This window comes from Sus scrofa, chromosome 1, assembly GCF_054392235.1.
Source record: "Sus scrofa isolate SSC_HxYL_T2T_F1_AM1 chromosome 1, Sscrofa_HxYL_maternal_Yorkshire_Landrace_v2.0, whole genome shotgun sequence".
In the NCBI taxonomy this organism is placed as follows: Eukaryota; Metazoa; Chordata; class Mammalia; order Artiodactyla; family Suidae; genus Sus; species Sus scrofa.
In genome coordinates this window covers 219,692,087-219,704,614 of record NC_139383.1, presented here as the reverse complement: position 1 = coordinate 219,704,614, position 12,528 = coordinate 219,692,087, and the positions used below count along the sequence as shown (strand labels likewise).

At 37.1% G+C, this 12,528-nt stretch overlaps 1 protein-coding gene and 1 long non-coding RNA gene across 6 annotated transcripts in view; both read right to left on the bottom strand.

Moving 5' to 3' along the window:
- Positions 1 to 6,990, bottom strand: part of MPDZ (multiple PDZ domain crumbs cell polarity complex component) — a 434,463-nt gene extending 427,473 nt beyond the window's left edge. For all 5 annotated transcript variants that reach the window (XR_014821624.1, XM_084985533.1, XM_084985555.1 and 2 more), the window contains exon 1: positions 6,757 to 6,990. The gene's annotated coding sequence lies outside the window, so the exon portion shown is untranslated. The remainder of the gene's footprint in view (positions 1 to 6,756) is intronic.
- LOC106509172 (uncharacterized) overlaps positions 1 to 12,528 on the bottom strand; it is a 470,845-nt gene that overhangs the window by 251,710 nt on the left and 206,607 nt on the right. The gene's annotated exons all lie outside the window — the stretch shown is intronic.

Here is a 12,528-nt window from a genome sequence, read left to right as displayed (position 1 = left end):
CACCATGCACAAAAATAAACTCAAGATGGACTAAAGACCTAAATATAAGACCAGCTACTATAAAACTTTTAGAAGAAAACACAGGCAAAATGCTTTTTGTCATAAATCACAGCAATACCTTTTTTGGATCCATCTTCTAGAATTACAAAAATAAAAACAAAAATAAACAAATGAGACCTAACTAAACTTAAAGGTTTTTGCACAGCTGAGGAAATCATAAAGAAAATGAAAAGACAACTCACAGAATGGGAGAAAATACTTGCACATGATGTGTCTGACAGGGGAATAATTTCCAAAATATGCAAACAGCTCGTGTAGCTCATTATCAAAAAAGCAAACAACCCAACCAAAAGTTGGGTAGAAGATCCAAATAGACATTTCTCCAAAGACATACAGAATGGCCAATAAGCACATGAAAAGATGCTCAATATCGCTAATTAGAGAAATGCAAATCAAAACTGCAATGAAGTATCACTTCACATCAGTCAGAAAAAAGACTACAAACAATAAATGCTGCAGTAGAGAATAACAACGAAAAAATAGAGTGTGGAAAAAAGAGAACCCTACCATACTGTTGGTAGGAATGTAAATTGGTACAATCACTATGGAGAACAGTATGGATCTTGCTTAAACAATTAAAAATGAAGTTACCACATAATTCTGCAACACACCCCTGGGCCTATATCTGGAGAAAACTCTAATTTGGAAAGATACATACATCCCAATGTTCATTGCAGCACTATTTACGATAGGCAGGACATGGAGGCAATTTCAATGTCCATTGACATAAAAATGGATAAAGCAGATGCAATATATCAATGGAATATTACTCGGCCATAAAAAGAATGAAATAATGTCACTTGAAGCAAGATGAGTGGACCTAGAGATTATTATACTAAGTGAAATCAGACAAATATCATACGACATAGTTTATACATGGAATAAACTATGTATAAAAATGAGTTTATATACAAAACAGAAATAAACACAGAAAACAAACTGATGGTTTCTAGAGGGGAAGGTGGGGAGGGATAAATTAGGAGATTGGGATTAACATATATGCACTACTATATAAAACAGATGACCAATAAGACCTGCTGTATAGCACAGAGCACTATTCACAATATTTTCTATAAGGGAAAAGAATCTGAAAAATAATACATATATAGATATGTAACTGAATCACTGTACTGAACACCTGAAGGTAACACAACGGTGTAAGTCCACTATACTTCAATTTTTAAAAATCACAAAAAAGAAAAAGCCATTTCTAACAGTTATGTAGTATAAGTATAGATTGACATATTTCCTATTTTAAGTCCAAACTGTCTCATATATTTTAGTCCTGATAAAGTTAAACATAAAATAAGATACTGAATTCACATTGTAGACAAGAACAACCTGAACTTAATAATTACAATTGACCAAATAAAAGCAGGTTTTTCTCCTTTAAAAAAAAATGCTACCAGGCTATTTAATCACTAGATGGCCAAAACATCTTTTCTATTGATCCAAAAATTTGCCTTCATACAGTGTCCACACAGTTTCTACTTCTTCCCTGTAAACACATATATGATTCTCTTATACCCTGCATTGTCAGGTCTTGCCACTCTGATTGTATAATGAACTCATATTTATAAAAACTGTGTTTTTTTTTTTTTTTTTTTTTGCTTTTTAGGACCTCACCAGAGGCATTCGGTAGTTCCCAGGTTAGGGGGCGAATCCAAGGGAGTTATAGCTGCCAGCCTACACCACAGCCACTGGAACACAGGATCCGAGCTGCGTCTGCAACCTACACCACAGCTCAAGGGCAATGCCAGATCCCTGACTCACTGACGGAGGCCAGGGATCAGACCCACATCCTCATGGATACTAGTTGGATTTGCTTCTGCTGCGCCACAACGGGAACTCCAAAAACTCTTACTTATTGATCCTGTTTTCATTTATTATCTTTTGAAATTGTAAGAAATGCATGGTTGTCATAAAAATAATTCCAACAATGTAAAAATGCATAAAATGTCATATGGAAATCACTATTCTTTATTTGCTAGTGATTATAGGCAGTTACAATTTGCTGAGCATTTTTCCAGTCCTTTCCTATCCCTGTATATATACACACACAAACATGTATGTGTTCATATGGTCTTCTTGCTCCATCTTCCTGTGCCCTCATCTCCTTTTCTTTTCACACTGGATTACAACTTGCACTGATTACTTCATTGTAATTTAATTCTCCTTTAAAGGCTCAAATACAGTCATATTCTGAGATAATTTTTTTTTTTTTTTGGTCTTTTGTCTTTTCAATGCCACACCCATGGCATATGGCTAGGGGTCGAATAGGGAATTGGAGCTGTAGCCACCAGCCTAGGCCACAGCCAAAGCAACACAAGACCTGAGCCATGTCCGGATCCTCAACCCACTGAGTGAAGTCATGGATTGAACATGCATCATCATGGTTGCTAGTCGTGTTCGTTAACTGCTGAGCCACGATATAGGAGCTCCAATTTTTTTTTTTTTAATGTCCACAACCTGTAGCATATGGAAATTTCTGGGCTAGGGGTCGAATTGGAGCCTCTGCCACAGCCACAGCAATGCCAGATCTGAGCCTCATTTTTGACCTATACCACAGCTCCCGTCAACACTGGATTCTTAACTCACTGAATGACACTGGGGATTGAACTCACATCTTCACAGAGACTATGTTGTATTCTTAACTTGCAGAGCCACAACGGGAACTTTACATATGCTTTACATATCTGTGATGTATTCCTTTGTAAACACTCTATTCTACATGGAAATTAATTCAAGAGTCCTGGTTATACAGTGAGCCATGGCACCACCTGACTCAAATTTGTTAGTAGTTGCACTCATTAGATTTTTCTTTCCAAGAGTTCATTTTTCCAACCCCTATGGTTCTATGTTTTCCTCCATTTAAAGAGCAGATGTGGGGAGTTCCCATCGTGGCTTAGTGGTTAACAAATCCGACTAGGAACCAGGAGGTTGAGGGTTCTATCCCCAGCCTTGCTCAGTGGGTTAAGGATCGGCATTGCCGTGAGCTGTGGTGTAGGTCGAAGATGTGACTCAGATCCCAAGTTGCTGTGGCTGTGGTGTAGGCCAGCAACCACATCTCTGATTTGACCCCTAGCCTGGGAACCTCAATATGCTGTGGGAGCGGCCCTAGAAAAGGCAAAAAGACAAAAAAATAAATAAAAATAAAGAGCAGATGTGAATGAGAGACTAAAAGCGTGGTGATTGTAAACATGAAGTTACAAAACTTACTTCATTACTTAGGGAAAATGTTTAAACAGAGGGATAAGAATGTGTATTTAAAATTTTTTGACTTATGATATGTAAATGAGGCTAGAATGGATCCCAAAGACATGAACTGTACTGTAATGTCTGGAATTTTACTTCATACTAATTTATATGAAAAATACTTTATTACAATTTAATAAAATGTGTTCTTTGATCAACTATACATAAAAATAGATTGACAAATTTTCTGATTCTGTATATTGAACACAAACATGTGAAAATCAGTTTTTGCAAAGTCATCAATGAATTTGCACAATTTAAATTTTGGGGAAATGACTGTAATAATATTATCATCCATTCCTATAACACACTAATACATAGGTATAAATTTTTATCTTTTCTACCAAAAACTTGTTAATGATATAAAAAATATTTAAATCCTTATTTATTCTTATTTTGTACTGAAATATTCATTTTATTTTTCTTTCTATAAGTATGTTCTGATCATTAATTCATTTTTATCATAATTATTAAAATAATTTTTTAGGAGGATGATGTTTAGAGGATGATCCATTCTTTATGTCAAATACACTAGTTACACTGTTGCCCTCAGTTAACCTTATCTACTTTGCTACTTAGAGTTATTATCCATGCCAGTTATTAAAACCATTTTCTACACAGAATTATTGGAATCAGAACCTCAGTGCTAGATGGTAAATAACACTATAGAGCATTATCTTATATTTTCATCAAGGAAAAAGATTTATAAAGAGTGCCATGCTACTAGAAAAGTCAAAAATCATCTCTCTTATGCTCAGTAACCAAACACTATGCCAAGCAACATGCAAGGAGGGGAAATTCAAAGAAAGGGAAAGACATATGTTTTTCACTGAATCCAGTGAAGATACAAAATATACACAAAGGAGAGAATGGAGTACAATAGAGAGACCATGCAGCAGAGCACCCAAGGACCTTGGTAGGGACTGGTATTCTGTCATCTTCTAGATTTATGATCTAGGGGGAATCCATTACCTTCCCTGTAAAATGAGGATTGTAGGAGTTCCCGTCGTGGCGCAGTGGTTAACAAATCCGACTAGGAACCATGAGCTTGCGGGTTCGGTCCCTGCCCTTGTTCAGTGGGTCAACGATCTGGCATTGCCGTGAGCTGTGGTGTAGGTTGTAGACGCAGCTCGGATCCTGCGTTGCTGTGGCTCTGGCATAGGCCGGTGGCTACAGCTCCAATTCGACCCCTAGCCTGGGAACCTCCATATGCCTCAGGAGCGGCCCAAGAAATGGCAAAGAGACAGAAAAAAAAAAAAAAATGAGGATTGTACTACCTTACAGATATAGGGTATCTGGAACCTGTTAGGCATCCAACAACTAATAGCTAAATATGAACAAGACATGGCGAATTAAACAGAGAGGAGATGATTAAAAGTTTGATACAACAGTAAATAATATGGCATGGATTAATTTTCTAATGCAAAATGCACAGAATTAAGAGTTTAGAAAAGGAAAGAACATTTGAAACTGAGAGATCTTGATAGGTCTAGGCCCAGGATTAGATTCTGAGCACAAGTTATGGAGGTGGATAGGAATCGGGCCTGGAACCATCCTAAGAAGCTATCATACAGCAAACTGCCCTGCATGAATGGTCTCAACTTCCTGTTAGTATCTCCTGGCTTACAACAATATATATTTCAATGCTGAATAAAAGAAGTTGGACACAAAAGTTCCTATACTGCAAGCTTCCTTTATTTAAAGCATACAAAAAGCAAAACTCCTCTATGGTGTTATAGGTAGAGACAGAGTTTACCTTGTGGGAGCAGAATAGAACAGGAAAGGGCAAGAGGAAATTTCCAGGAACTAAGAAAGTTCTGTTTCCTGAGGAGGGTACTGGTTAAATGGCTGTCTTCAATTTCTTAGAATTCAACACCTAGAATATACAGTACTCTGTATATTTTCCCATATGCAGAGTACTCTTCAATAAAAAATTCGAAACATAAATTTTCACTTTGAAAATTAAAAAAAAATATAGGAAAAGAATGAAGAAGAAAAATCACCTATAATTCTGGAACTCAGAATAACTACTTTTAACATTTTGAAGTAAGTGTTTCACACATAATTAAGACCATCTTGGATAAACTATTTTATAACTCTTTTCTCGCTAAGCAAACATATTTGCAAAAAGTTTCCCATGTCAGAGAACATTTTTATAAAACATGATTTATGTATATATCATAATTTTCTTAGCCAATCTCTTACATTTTTATAATCAGCATAGGTCCATATATTTTAAATATTTAAAATTACCACAATGAACTCTACTGTAAATAAATACATCCTCTCTCTAAATTATTTGGGTAAGCCAAATTCCTATAAGGGCAAAAAATTCAAATTTTTGATAGACATTTCTTTCAATTCCTCTGTCAAGATTTGAGCTTCTTTTGCTCAAACTGTCAACAATATTAAGACTGAATTTTTAATCTGCACAATTTGCAGTTGAACAAGGATTTTTCTTTACAAATGCTGTTTTTTTTTTTTTTTTTTTTTTTTTTTTTTAAGTCTGGACCTTGTTTTATGTTATTAGCTATCTCCATTTCTTTTTTTGGAATGTCTCTTCCTAGCCTTGGCCAATTTTTTTGTTTTTTGTTTTCGTTTTTTGCTGTTAGAGCATTTCCCTTCTCTCCGACTCCTCAGCTTTGCAGTCTCCTGTTGTCTCAATATCTTTCATTCTGACTAAAACCCAGAATCTATTTGCTTTACAGACTTAAGTTCTTTTTCATCCACTGATTCTTTTGGCATGTGACTTCATTTATGCTTCTGGTTTAACTTGTTAAACTTTCTTCTGGGTTTTAAAAGCTTGTAATAACCAAACCTATATGTGGACAAGACAGTAGAACTTGGTGGTAGAAGTAAAGGACAATGAATATAAACTTTCCTCAAGTATAAGGTCATGGAACAAACGTAATTCTCACTGCCATTCCCCCAGGGGCACTATGCTTATCCATCTTAAATTATAATTAAAATTGCTGTGGCATCGTAGTTTTAATAGATGGAGATTTTCCAGTCCATGCAGAGCATCTGACTTGTAGAATTAACTTCTCTATTTCCATTTTTTTCCCTAAAAGCCTATAAAAGCAAACATACTTTTTATGTCCCTCATTGCACTAAAGTCCATTAGATTAAAAAAAAAGTGTATTTTCCACCAAGCACAGATTGCCTGCAGTTTCCTCTTGATATAGTTTGCTCTCTCTCCACCCTAGTTGTGAGAAGGCTGCATATGATCTGTATTTTTGTCCTATCTCCCTGAAAGATGATTTTCACATTTAGCAGTGACCAAGTCTCTGCTGGGAATGGCTCAGCCGGGTGGGGCAGCAGAGGTTTTTCTCTTTTATTCTCGATCCGTAGTGTGCCCTGTGGCAAGCCACAGTTGTCCCTTAACCCTTACCTTAATTCCTTATTTATTTATTTATTCATTCATTCATTCATTTTGCTTACCTCTATTGTTTCTTTTCCTGCTGCCACTTGCCGTGGGCTTGGGGAACAGTGTTGCAAGAACATAGAGCTTTTGAGGGAAATGTAAATTGCAGGCAGCACTGAGTCCCGTCTGTTTTCTCATCGGAAAGCAGCATTTCAGAGAGCTGAACTGGCAACAGGGCTCTGTGAAGACAAGCCCAAGTTCAGGAATATTCCCTGTTCCCAGGCCCTGGGTGTGTAGAAGTGGGACTTTCTGAAGAGGGGGGACTCTGGGAGGGAGGGGAAGGAAAGGGCACTTTCAGAAGCAGATGCTCCTGGCTTCGGAAGGAAAGCCGCTCTAATCAGAGTTCAGCGGTCTTGCAGACAATCCACAGCTTTGGAGAGAGACAAACAAAACACAGTCTCTTAGTCCAGTGCATCAATGTAAGAGGCTTGCCTTAAGTGTGTGTGCAGGACTCTAGCAGGCTAAAAAATGTTATGCAGAATTAAAGTGAGGCATTGTTTAGGTTTTAATGAAGGCAACCCATTTTTAACAACAGAAGTTCTGTTGCTGAGGTTCCCCCCGCCACCCCGCCCCAACATTCAGTTCCTCTGCCCCTGCACCTGCTTTCATTTTTGGCTTCTTGGCACTGATGTTCACAGAGACATCAGCTGGCAATGGCAAACTGCTAAAAGCTCCCCTGCAATGCAGCTCTGCAAATGCCAGCCATTTATCCACTGGTGCATGCCAGCTGAATGTAAGGTCTCCCTTTCTCCCTCCAACCCCGATCCCCATGGCCCCCCAGTTTTACTTCCAAATGACAGTAAACGATCCTAGCCAAGCAGTGGTCTGGCCCTTTGAGTAGCCATTAAGTGTGGCCGCATCTATTTGCTGCATCTATTTGCTGTGATTATAATATTTTGATCCAAAGAGTCTTGCAGAAAATTTAGATGACAATACTATTTCTTCTATTCACTAAAAGCACTTGGCCCACAGGCTCATTTCTCTCTTCTCAGCAGATGGTGGGATAGTTTCTTGAGGTCTCTTTGACTTAAAACAGCCTTTTTGTTTTTGTTGCTTATTGAGAGCCAGTTGCCCCAAATTCGTTGAATAGAGACATCCACGTCTCCGTTTAAGCTAAGCCCCAATAGATAAATACTGACTTAGAGCTGGGGGCTGATGGACAAGCTAGAAAGGCAAAGGGCTGTAGGAAGTTAAGTATTCAGCACAAAGCTTTGCAGTTTCAAAAACGATGGCTTTACGTTCTCCATTCAGCACAGCAATTCAGGCTGGATACTGAGAAAGTGTGAGAAATCTGTGAGAAATTCGACATATATTTATTTTTCTTGGAAATTAGAGAATATCTTCACAGTGTACACTCTGAAGGGCTTTTGTTTTGTTTTGTTGTGTTTTTAATGATCTAAACCATCTGGGGAGTTGATAAAGAATGTGATTTTCACAAGCTGAGCTAGCAAAGCCTATTGCTAAATCCCAAACCTTTATCCAGCCTACAGATAAAACCAGGGTGGGAGAACTTCCCTTCCAGCTCTAAAATACTAGGATCCCACATATGCCAAATGCTTCAGTCTCTGGGTGGTAAGAAAAATAGAGAACTGACTAAGGGAGCCTGGCCCAAGCATCCAGAAATGTATAGTACTTTTATGTATTTATTTTTAAAGATTGGTGGAGGTCACAGATTTCCAGAAAATCTGCCTGAAAACCAAGTCAGCATGATATTTTATCTGATGACTCCGTGGTCTTTTTTGTTTCAGGGGCAAGAATTACCACATGCAAGGATTTCTTGATCATCTAGCAATCACATCTGGAGTTCAAAAATCTACCTTAATAGAGCATACAGAAGACAATTCAGGGGCATTTTGATCATGGAGGCCATCTTGCAATAATCCTTATTCATATCAGAAGGTGTGGGTATTCGGGGATTTTGGCAAGTGAGGGTTGTGCTCAGTATCTGAACCAGTAATATAGATAAGATAGAGAATTCAGGAAATGTCCTTCTCAAGAATAGGCCATTCACTGAAAGTATAATAATGTCATGGTCTTTGATTCAACTCCCTCCTTCCCCTGGGTTCAATTTCTTCTTTTCCAGTTATCCACTATAGAGGTACCAAAATCAAACTGGAAAGTCACCCTTTTGCATTCATTCACAGTGCACAAACTGGAAAGTTATCCTTTTGTATTCAAACATGTGCATGCTAGGAAGGTTATAGGATACATTGTAATTTGCTCATGGTGTATACAAACATCTCTAAACAGAAGTTTGACAATATTTCTGAGGCTTTTTGTCAATCAGTACTCTCTATGAAACCTATATGTTAATCTACCTGTATTTAATGTTCATAACATGATGCTCGTACTTTATTCAAAAGCCAGCAACTTGTGCCAGAAATAACATCTTATTACTTTTGTTCAAGATGCTTTTAGAATTAAGGATGCAGTTAAATGTTCAGGTGTGTCACTGAATGGGGCTCTTACCTAGAAGACTGAGGGACAGTCACACTAAACAAACCCAGGCAGCTGGAGCTGCAACTCACTGTTACAAGCAGTTCACAGGAAATCATCACTGGGTAATACAATTTTAAGTAATGGGGATAACTTTCAATAATAGCGCTTACTTTAGGAGGTGTTTTCCTCTTTGAAAAAGCCAGAGAACTATATTACCCCTGCACTCCTCACCCTCACTGCTATGTTTCCAATTCTAAAAGCAGCAGCGTAGTGAAGGGTAGACCATAGGAAAGCAAATCAGAGCATCACATCTAAGACCTCCCTCCAAAATTTCCTCTCCACCCTTCAGTCCCCCTGAAACTTAGCTTCCTCATCTGCAAAGTGGGAATGATATTATATTGGCCCTTGTCAACAAATTTATCTTTATGAACTTTAGGTCACTATATAAAGGCTCATTATTATAATTAATGTTAGAATACCTTGTGAAGCACACAGGACTATACAGGCCTTTAGTTATGATAATTATTATTTACATTACAATTCTTCTGACAGACACTTCCCAAATCTGCCCTTCTTCTTCTCTTTCCTAATTCAGAAAGTAGCACCATGGAAAGAGTTGCTTGAAATTTGATATCTCCTAATTTCTCACTCTCATATTCAATCTATGCCAAATTTCACTGATTTTAACGTTTTAAAGTCAGTCAAATTTAGGGAAGTGTGTTGTATTTGGTTCTGATGTATTAATGGTTCTTAGCTCCATTTCATTGGATGGATGAGTAAATTGACACCTATTTTATAGGTGATTACATTTATTCCACCTTATTCCCCAAATGGGATTTTAGATATATATTTAAGGAAGGTTATAGGATACATAAATACAACAAAATAGCACATATCAGAAGTAGGTACCCATATTGGAATCAGAAGTAAGGCTAATACAACAGCATTTGCCACTGAGTTCTTACCATTATGTTCCAAATATAACTAAAAAGACATATAATAGGGTGTTCATGGAATGGAAGCAAAATCTTATCGAAGAAAATCACATATATTCTGGATACGATTCCAGAGAAAAATTTCTGGAGAAATCCACTAAAAAAGGATTCTGTGAAACGTAATGAGTAGTGTTGCTAGTGATACCTTTACAGAAGATACATAGTAGTTTCACGGGATTGTTTCAGTAAGTATTGTGCTTTCTTGATACTGGAAATACTAAAAAATGAAGACAGATCTTGCTATCAAAAGTCACTAAGAGAAATCTATGGTATATAAATCAGCACCATTCACTAAGATTAATCCAATAAGAGAAGGAGGACCCATGGTGCAGTGGGGCACCAGGAGGAAGTAAAGAGTCCTCTCCCAAGCAGACCCAGGAAGGCTTCTTAGAAAAGATAACATCTGATCTCCTGTGTTTATTCAAAAGTACTACTTGTCAATTGCCAACTCTCAGGTATGCAAAAGGACAGGCACTGAGATTACAGTGCTGAGAACAATGGCTTCCTCTTTATAAGCAAATAAGGTCTTAAACAGAGAAAGACTCTCACTGACTAGTGAGTCATTGCCACCCCCACCCCCAAACCCAGCAACTGCAAACCTTTAAATAACAGATTCCTTGCTTTCCCCTGCCTGCTGTAAAGGAACCAGGAACAATATCAGGAACTGCATGAGAAGCTCTTGCCACTATGAAAAGCTGCCAGAGACCTTGGGAAAGGAAGTAGATAAGAAATACACTTCTAGGAATGTATGGGGAAGCCTCAACTTTGGATTGAGGAAGTAGTGACCAAACTAGGACAAAATAAAGACCTGGTGTTTGGTATCTAGGAAGAGCAGTAAATATTATTGAACTCTTATTGTAAAACACACTGGGAACTAGACTTAAAAGTCATTTTTTTTTTTTTTAAATAGGAAAGGAAAGAATATGCAAACTGGTTCTCTTAGTCCTCACTACCTGAGATGAGCTGAGTAAATCCTCATGTCAAGGGTAGATAATCTTGATTTTTCCCATGATCAAGGTTTTGAGGTACTTCTCACTGGTAGCAGAATGTTAAGCCGAGTCAACACTAGTAGGAAGGAATCCTTTATTTCTGCCTAAATAAAAAATGCTGATATATTTTCTTTAGTATTACCTTGTGTAATTATTTACTACATATAAGAACAATACTCCTTGATCAGCATGCTTCAGAGGATAATAGCACATGCTGTTTGCAGGGCACCAGTTGGCACTGAGGAGGAGGTACAGAAGTATGCCGTAGAGACTCCACTAGTATAATGCTTAAAAGAATTAGGGAGAATTCCTAAATTATTCGTAAAACAATGAAGCAATACATTAAACTATGACATAGTATATGAAAAGAGTTAGAGGCAAAATAGAGACAACTCATAGACAAAATGAAAAGGGCTTCCTGGAGCTAGAAGGATCAGAGAAGATTTGATTAAAAAAAAAAAAAACAGACCTGAAGAACAGGAAATATTTAGATAGAGCATCAGACAGGGATGCTCTAAGTCAGGAGAAGAAAGCTTATAACCAGGTCGAAACATAATTAAAAAAAAAACATGTTCAGGAGTTCCTGCCATGGCAGAACGGGTTAAGGACCTAGCATCGCCACAGCTGCCATATAGGTCGCAGCTGTAGCTCAGATTTGACCCCTGTCCCATGAACTTCCATATGCCATGGGTGCATCCAAAAAATACATATATAACAGTAACACTCCAATCAGGGAATCAGAAAAATAAATCTTAACACAATTGCTAGAAGGGATCTCTTGCTATATACACATACTGCAAAGAGTGTTCTTGAGAAGTGGGTAACATTTGAGAAAAAAAAAAATAGAAGTGGATTTAGAAAGAGAAATGTTCATCCTTGTATAGAAATATCAACCTATATATGTTCCTTAAAAGGCACAGATATTACAGAATGAGAAATCTTACAAATAATCCTCCAGGAAACAAAATAACTTACTGCCAAATATGTCAATGTGATGGTGGGTTAATTCTAGGTAGATAAGGTGTAAAACAGTGATTGCCAGGGAGTTGAACCTGAATAAACCATGTTACTTCGTTAAATCCAAAATGAATTAGTAGTATCAGACCAAGTCAAATTTGGTTATAAATAAAACCTAGTAGTATGTCAGTTAAATCTCAATAATACTGGGGGGAAAAATATGAAAATTCTAGTACTTGTTTTCAGATGTTTGCTTTAACTGTAATCTGGAATATGTTCTCTGAAACTAGTATTTCCATGTATTTGAGTCATCTCAGATGAAAATTACACAATTTTAAAAAATATGAACTTATATATATATAATATCAAATTATATAATAAATATAAATATTTAATATATCAAATATCA